The 7,133-nt window shown below is 39.5% G+C and overlaps 1 long non-coding RNA gene across 1 annotated transcript; it reads left to right on the plus strand.

The window, feature by feature from the left end:
- Positions 1–1,521: 1,521 nt before the first annotated feature.
- LOC139930267 (uncharacterized) lies at positions 1,522–3,824 on the plus strand. The gene is made up of 4 exons (XR_011785456.2): positions 1,522–1,647; positions 2,114–2,213; positions 3,023–3,097; positions 3,740–3,824. It is a non-coding gene; the product is annotated as an uncharacterized LOC139930267 (long non-coding RNA).
- Positions 3,825–7,133: the final 3,309 nt, after the last annotated feature.

The following is a 7,133-nucleotide window of genomic DNA, read 5'->3' on the forward strand; positions in this document are numbered from 1 at the left end:
ACAGGGCAAGAACAACACAGTGTGTGAGCTGATCTCAGCAGTGCGTGCTTTCCAGAGGAAACTGGAGGTTTTCAAAAGTGACCTACAGGTGAGCCTTTTTAATCTTTTCTACCACACACATTCCCTGGATTCCAATGAACACCTTTCTGATACTTCATCATACCCTTTTAAGCAGTGCTCCTTATTCCTTTTTATTTTTTACCTACAGGAGGGACTGCTCCACTTCCCAAAACTTTTGGAACAGACCAAAGGAGAAGAACATCATCAGAATCATGTTGAATTCCTGGAGAAGCTGATTGAAAATTTCAAGACTCGCTTTGATGACTTCACATTAGGAAAACACGTCCTACTGTACATTGAAAACCCATTTCTGGTCAGAAATGTCAGAGAGTTCTCTGCAGAAGCACAACAAATCTTCCCACGGGCCAGAGCTGCTTCTCTGCAAAGTGAGTTGATCGACCTCCAGGAAAACCTCGCCCTGAAAGAGGCTGACTGACGCTCCCACCTTCTGGACAAAGATGGTTACTTCCCTCTCCTGCATAAGATGGCACTTCACATTCTCACAATGTTTGGCTCAACCTACAGCTGTGAGTCTGCTCTCAACAACGAACATGGTGAAGAACAAGTACTGCAGCCGACTCACTAATGAACACATCAGTGTCTCCGCCTGGCCATCACACCTTTTGTGCCAAAGTTCAAAGTCTTGGCAACAGACCAAAGGTGCCACTTCTCCCATTAAGCATGGGATGGTTTGATTCACCTTTGGTGGGTGGGTGTGTGAACCGGTTGGGGGGATGGGGAAAATGGGGAAATGGTGATTTGTAGATCCTATTTAATTTAATTTAATTTTTATATGTAATTTTATGTTTTATTTAATTTAATTTTATATATTTTATATAATTTAATTTTATATTATATATATTTTATATTTAATTTTATATTTTTAATGTAATAATTTAATTATTGTTTAAAAGCTTGACCGACCTTAATAAACGGACCTTTGTCTCATTGAAAATTTTCTTTGTGGACCTTTAAGATTTGTATTTGAGTACCCCTGTTATAGACTATGATATTTATTTAATCTGGTATCACCTATAATTATGGGGGCCAATTAATATTAATTAATCAATTAATATTCATACAGAGACTTAATGCATGCCTCAGGTTCTCAATAGGTTTATATAGAGACTTCATCCTACTTGGTGTTTTATCTCCAATAGTAGTATCAACATTCCTATGATATTACTGAAGGGACTTTTGTCTGTGGCAGTCAAAACAGGTGCAGGAAAGCGGTTTATTTTTGAAAATCACAGTGCTTGCATCCTCTGTGAGTGTGTGTGTGTGTGTGTGTGTGTGTGTGTGTGCGTGTGTGTGCTTTACAGTTGGTGGAAAAGCAAGTCAGTCAGGACCGTTTTCCAGCTGGGCAGGGTTGTTTTGGTTGGATCCTGCCAATGAAACAGGCTCATTTGAACTAACCGTCAGAGGCGCCATCTGTGGAAAATAATAAATGACGACGGGACGTTTCTGGCTGCATTTGAACAGGAACAGCTGAGAGTAGAAAGTGTTGGTCACACAGCCAGAATAAATTAACCTGCACGCCTCGCACTATTCAAGCCAAACTCATTTTTTACTTGAGAACAGCAGAAGGTGAGTTTTGATTTCGTAACATTTTCAACAGGTGTTTGGGTTCCTTAATCCAAAAGTATAGCGTTTGATAGTTGTTCATTTCAAAAGCTAATTAAGTTACACGTTACATTACTTTTCCGTTACACGTCGAAAAACTGGTGATTGTATCTGAAGGATCTCTCTTGTATGGATAGACCAGCACGCCAAACTCCATTAAAAAAACTGGCAATTTAATGCTTTCTTGCTCGTCGGCAAGCGTACACACCAGGTACAACATCATATAAGATGGGATACGAATCAGTAGGATCTTCTGGTAAATTCGGCATGCAAGTGATCCAAGCAATAATTAAATTAAATTAAATTTCAATTAAATGTTAACTGAATTGGTTGACAGTGTTCACTACCGCCCTCCACGATGTAAGAGGATTGCAGGAGTAACAGGTGAATACATTTTAAAACTTTACACTTTATTTAAATCTCTGTACAGTGATACTGTAGATGATGGACAGAGGGATGACAGAGAGGACGGTTTCCACCCAGCAGCCCGCCACTCCCTCTCTGACGAGGAGGAAGAAGATACAAGAGCAGTAAGTAAGACTGTAGTCACTAATCTGTTAGTAGCTGTGTCTCCATCCACTCCATCAGCTAGAACCAGAGAGCTGAGTCAGCTTGTTGTGGTGTGGCTGTAGATCCATTCAGTAACGTTCTCAGTAAAAGTGAATAGTGTGATAAGGTGGATTTGGTTACTGTGACACAGTAAACTGTCTTGTCTTTAGCCCTAGTCTCTACTCCAAAACACTCTGAGTTGTAGCTTGAGAAGAGTCAGCTCAGTTAACCTGAACAAACTGTTAGCTAGCTAACTAGCCGGCAAACACACTGATGTTAATGTGAACATGCTAACGCTAGCTGCTGCGTTAGCTAGTGTGCTAATCAGATGTGTTAACAACAAGACAGTGATGTTAGCTGACCAGATACTATGGTTAGCTAGCTAACAAGCTGACATTATCTAAACACTAAATCAATCAGATGGATCAGTGATGAAGTGATCAGTTCAGTCAGAAACAGACAGAAATGAACCATGTCTTGTGAATTCTGCTGAGTCATAAGTTTAGAAACACTGTCAGCTGTTTACAGCCACTGTCGCCCAAGAGCTGAGGACCTCCAATATGGCCGCCAGAGGGTGTGTCACGTTACCTGAAAGACTCTATAGCCCATGCTGTGTATTTCTACTGATACCTTCAGCAACTCAATCTCAGTATACACATAACGCATCATCAACATCTGTAGTCAAGTGTTGCATCCTTTTTCCCAGTGTTTTACTGGAGTTAAACTGTCCACCCTGCCACCCCACTTCTTCTTCTTCTTCTTCATCTTCTTCTTCTTCTTCTGTCTGTAGGTGTGATATCTGCAGTCCTACAGACAGCCTGTTGTCTCCCTGCTCCAGACAGCTGCTGAGGAGGACACACATCATGTAGGTGGACATGGTGTTGGGTTTGGATGTGGGACAGTTTGGCCTTGCTATACAGCCAGTGATGTAGTGGTACATAAAAAGGTGGCGTAACTGTGACCTCCAGTTGGTGATCAGAACAGTTAGCAACTATCAATACAGGCACAAATCAATAATATCTTTAGATTATTATTTTCCATTTATACGTTTCCCCCTCAAAAGACCCTCATATAACTTACTTTAGCTTGAAACCAACTGCTATGACGGAAAAAAAGCAATTTATATCAGAAAAATTCATGTCGGACTAAAAAGATGGGCAAACTCTATTCTGCAAATAAAACTGGTAAATTGGAATTTACATCCCAGAACTAGAAAACTAGAAAAATGTCCCTCATCTGGCCTTTCGGTCACACTTTATTTCCAATGTTGATACTCAACTTGACTATAGTCTATAGATATTCAGTGTCTGGGCTCGGGTTAAGCTCAGGGTTCGGGTCAGGCTAAGGTCTGGGTTAGGGTTACGTAGTCTGTAGAGATGCACCAAATTACAAACCTTTTGGTAAATGTTCGGTCTCCAAAGAGGGAGACCCCAGTGTGTGTGTGTGTATGTGTATGCGTGTGTGTGTGTAACATTGATTTTTTTCCCCCTCCCTCACCTCCCTGCAGACCCTGCTGTCCTGTGCCGCCTGCAGGCCTAGCAGGGAAGACAAAGTGAACGCCCTCCAGAGGTAAACAACATGGCCGACTATCAGGCTGAATAAAGCTTTGTGGATTTCAGCATTTCAGCACGGTGGGCTGACATGGGGCTTCCCATCCATCACGAGCTCCCTTCTCTCAAAGGGGAATTTTGCTCTTAATTCACATCAACACTTCTCTGTTGTTACTTGAGTGTAATCGATTCCCTCATGAGGCTCTTTTCCCTGCAGTCTTAACTTCACTAGATATTTGGTTGTAAAGCTTTGTGTCGCGTCGTATTTACTGTTCCAAGTGTAGAAGCAACTTAAAAAGATTCATGACCTGGATATAGGTTGGATCACTGTTGAGTTAGAGCAGGCATATATTTATTTATATATAAAAATGTTGCGGTTTCTTACTTAAATAATTTGGAAACTACATTTTCCCATCATTATCGCTCACTGAAGCTTTGGACCAAGCAAAAAATGTTTCTCTGTAATTTTATGTTTTAATCAACATAAGAAAACTTCAGTGACCAGAGGAGACTTTCACATTCAAAAACTTTACATGACTCTTTTACCAACAAAGTCACGCATGACAATTTTTAGTTTTGAGATATGTGGATGACAATACATAAAACATATCAACTTTTAGTTTTGATACGTGAAGTATTCATTTTCGGGGCCGACCGATATGGATTTTTAAAGGCAGATATTTTTGGATCGAAGCTGCAGGTCGACGATATTTTGTGCCGATATTCAATATCTTTAAATTTGACCATTTTCGTGCCGGAAAAATCCAAGTATTCAGCGTTTCTCCCCCAGAACCGTATTCTTGTGAAGGTGAAAAAGCCTCTGAATTAATAATTTAAACCATCATGGGACACTAAAACTCTCCACTGAAACCCAGACCGATGAAATTCTTTTAGGAGGCAAGGTGAGGCAGGTTTAATTGCATTGTTTTACAGATGGACACCCCTGAACCTGTTGAAGAAAATGGGATCTTCCATCATATCGGCGGTGGGCAACACTGAATGGCCGATATTGGCCCGATATATCAGTCTGACCCCAGTCCCTTTAAGAGGTTGGATTTTGGGTGTTGTGTCTTTGGTCACCTTGTATTCAAGGTACGACTTTAGTTTCATAAGCTCATCCAACCCTGTTCAGTGATGAGACGTATCACAGTCCCAGACATACAAAAATTAACATAACTTTGTATCTTAGTGCTGTTTATATATGTAGACTCTGCACATTTACATACATTCAGTGTTTGAGATGAGATGAACCTTAAATGATTTCTGCGGGGAAACTTGATTGTTCCAGCAGCAAATGGTAATAGAATACAGCAAAGAAAAATAAAATGTCAATTAGAATAGATTAAATGGGAGGCATGAAAACATACACAAACGACAAATATAACACTTTTGAAGGTGAAATGCTTAAATGAAAATCATGAGAGGTTTGGATTACAGCATTATTAGGCTGTGCTGAACGACAACAGTAGAACTGAGTGATACGAAGAATAAATCGAGTGGAGGATAAGATCAATATGAAGATATACCAAAATATGTGGAGAAATGAGAAGAAATGTCATATGTGCAATATACAGTATAACAAATATGAAGGAAGCAAATATGTGAATTTACTGTACTATATACCAGTGGTTCTCAACGTGGGGTCCGGGGACCACCAGGGGTCCTTGAGGGGGTTCCAGGGGGTCCCCAGCAAACTGATGAATTGTTAAACTTCAGCATTATTTCATTTACAAGAAGTTAACACAGTTAGAAAATGTAGAAGAATGACTATTTTGATCATAATTTCTCTGCTATCTCTCTACCTACAATACAGACAGTCATGGGATTCTGGACAAAATCATATCTGACAATAATAATATTCTCAGATTTGGGTCCAAGAGACAAAATCTCATCAAATGGGGGTCTGTGGCTCTAATGTGGACTAAATTAGGGTCCTTGATATGAAAAAAGGTTGAGAATCACTGCTATATACTGTATGTAGAGAAAGTGCAAATGTTTTCACGTTGACAAGTCTACAGAAAACGTTTAGATGTTTAGTGTTATAAAAAATTGATATACAGTATTTAACCCAAAATTATGAATTCAGTATGTCTCGGCTGCCGCTAGTATTAATTTCTCTTCCGCTGTAGTCTGTAATATTTTCCCTCTGCATGTAAACATCTGTCTTAAAGCCTCCTGTCCTGCACTGTTGAATATTACTGTAAAGGACAAAAACACTTGCACTTGCTCAGTGTGAAATATAGACTTAATAAAGTACACATATATCAAGTTATTCCTGTGTGAAGAAAGAGAAGTTGTGGGTGAATTTTTTTACATCGCAAGGAAATTCGAACAACCTGAGCATTATGTGGCATGCATGGGGCTTCAGAGGCTTCGTAGCAAAAATTAATTATCACACCCACTTCTGTACATGAAAATACATTGTGTGGACTTTCATTAAGCTCTTAGTTGGTTGACAGACAAGGAGAGTTTTCCCATCGAAGGTCACTGTCAAAGACTGCTAATCCTTAATTTGAATTTGACACGCTTCAAAGCAAATTAAACAAATGTGACTGTGCTTGAACCTTGAAGGACACAGAGGTCAGCTTGGGATGCAAAACGTGTTGATGTGAAGGGGAATGCCACCCATTTTAACAATTCACATATGTTCTTCATTTGACAGTTCAGTCAATATTTGTGTACTTGCACCACTCTTTACTAAAGCTAGAAACTGGAGAACTGACTCTTGAATTTGTGACGTCACTGGGATGTAAAATCTTCAGTTCTTGCACCCAAATGAGATTTAAATTCTGGCCCATACCTGTTAGCAATACTAGAATATAAACTTCATTAATCTAGGTTTGACAACTCAATTGAACATATTATGACTCCACAGAGTCCCTGCTGCCCCATTCGTTGTCAATGGAGCAGCTGCTGATTTTACATCCCAGTCCCAGTACAACCCATCAAAACATTCAAGGGTTTTCTCTCTGATTTCTATCTATAGGAAAGAGTGGTGCAAGTTGACAAACACTGACTGAACTGCACTCGGGCACAGGAGGAACATGTGAATACTTAAAATGGGTGGCATTGCCCTTTAAATCCAGGGACAAAGTGATGATTGGTTGCTTAATCCCTTGAAGAAAAGAGTAAGACTAATAAAAAATGCCAAAATATTATCTTAAACAAAAGAAAAATGACTACAAATGATTTGCAGTGACCCGGTGGATACAACCAAGTTTAAGAAACATCTTCAATAACAATAGTAGAATACATGAAATAAATAATAAAATAAATATCATCGGCCAGGGCAGTAAAGTAAGACTAAGTCAAAGTAATTAAGTCAAATCAAGTGTTGACGGCAGACTGACA

This window comes from Centroberyx gerrardi, chromosome 24 (assembly GCF_048128805.1).
Source record: "Centroberyx gerrardi isolate f3 chromosome 24, fCenGer3.hap1.cur.20231027, whole genome shotgun sequence".
NCBI lineage: Eukaryota > Metazoa > Chordata > Actinopteri > Beryciformes > Berycidae > Centroberyx > Centroberyx gerrardi.